This window comes from Myotis davidii, unplaced genomic scaffold (genome assembly GCF_000327345.1).
Source record: "Myotis davidii unplaced genomic scaffold, ASM32734v1 scaffold1622, whole genome shotgun sequence".
NCBI lineage: Eukaryota > Metazoa > Chordata > Mammalia > Chiroptera > Vespertilionidae > Myotis > Myotis davidii.
In genome coordinates this window covers 784,392-784,652 of record NW_006293535.1, presented here as the reverse complement: position 1 = coordinate 784,652, position 261 = coordinate 784,392, and the positions used below count along the sequence as shown (strand labels likewise).

At 65.9% G+C, this 261-nt stretch overlaps 1 long non-coding RNA gene across 1 annotated transcript in view; it reads right to left on the bottom strand.

Moving 5' to 3' along the window:
• LOC107183669 overlaps positions 1-261 on the bottom strand; it is a 49,530-nt gene that overhangs the window by 9,639 nt on the left and 39,630 nt on the right. The gene's annotated exons all lie outside the window — the stretch shown is intronic.

Below are 261 nucleotides of genomic sequence, written 5' to 3'. Positions count from 1 at the left end.
CGTGCCGACACACCGACGTCCAGACCCTTCGGCCCTTCCCCAGATGCTCAGTCCTTAACGGCCTCTCTGCCCAGCAGTCCTTGCCCACGGCCACCTCCGGGCACCCTGGCTGGCAGGACCTGGGTGCTGGCCTGAGCCGCCTCTGGGCCAGGAGCCCCTTTGAGAAGCTGCTGGGAGACCCTCACCCCGTCCAGACGCGCTCTCGCTGTTTGGGTTCAAGGAGTTGGGAGCTGTTAACAACCCCACCCCAGCAAACCCCGT